This window comes from Lupinus angustifolius, chromosome LG05 (genome assembly GCF_001865875.1).
Source record: "Lupinus angustifolius cultivar Tanjil chromosome LG05, LupAngTanjil_v1.0, whole genome shotgun sequence".
Lineage (NCBI taxonomy): Eukaryota > Viridiplantae > Streptophyta > Magnoliopsida > Fabales > Fabaceae > Lupinus > Lupinus angustifolius.
In genome coordinates this window covers 17192547-17193247 of record NC_032013.1, presented here as the reverse complement: position 1 = coordinate 17193247, position 701 = coordinate 17192547, and positions in this window count along the sequence as shown.

The following is a 701-nucleotide window of genomic DNA, read 5'->3' as shown; positions in this document are numbered from 1 at the left end:
AGTCGGCTTAGAGTTTGGATAGAAGAGAAGGAATTTGAAGTGAAGGCACCACATACACCCACGGTCGTGAATGTTATATTCTATTCCTATTTTTTAGATTTGTTTTGTTGGACTTAGCCCAATATTTTGTAATTAGGATAAATGAGGGTTCCCCTCAAGGATTGAAGATGCTTTACATTACAATTCTCTAATTTAGAATTTGGTATTCTCTTCTCCATCATGAGTGAGTAATTCCTTATGTTTCTAGGATTGGGGCTATGCCCTTTTACATTTAATAAACACTTGTTCTTACTTCTACTTTATTGAGTATCGTGATTTGAATCATTAAACTGAATTTTATTCGTGTAAGTTTCCTGGCCAACAAATTACACCTCTTAGATACATTGGGGAAGGACCGATAGGTGAATCAAACTATTTAACTGTTCAGTTATTCAAACTAGAATCCTAATTCACAAGAGTGATATTAGGATTCTCGAGGGTTTATGGAATTCACCTTGGGTTGTTACGAAGCGATTTGATATAAAGATCCAAGTAAATGATTTTATTGATAACAATACCACGAGAGTATGTGCACTTCAATTGAGTACACGTGTCGGAGCTCGAGAGAGGATGACACATATCAACGAGCAATTCACCATCACAACTTAAAGTTCATGAAAATGATCAAAACAATGATTTGCGAGTCTAAAGGTGGTAACCCT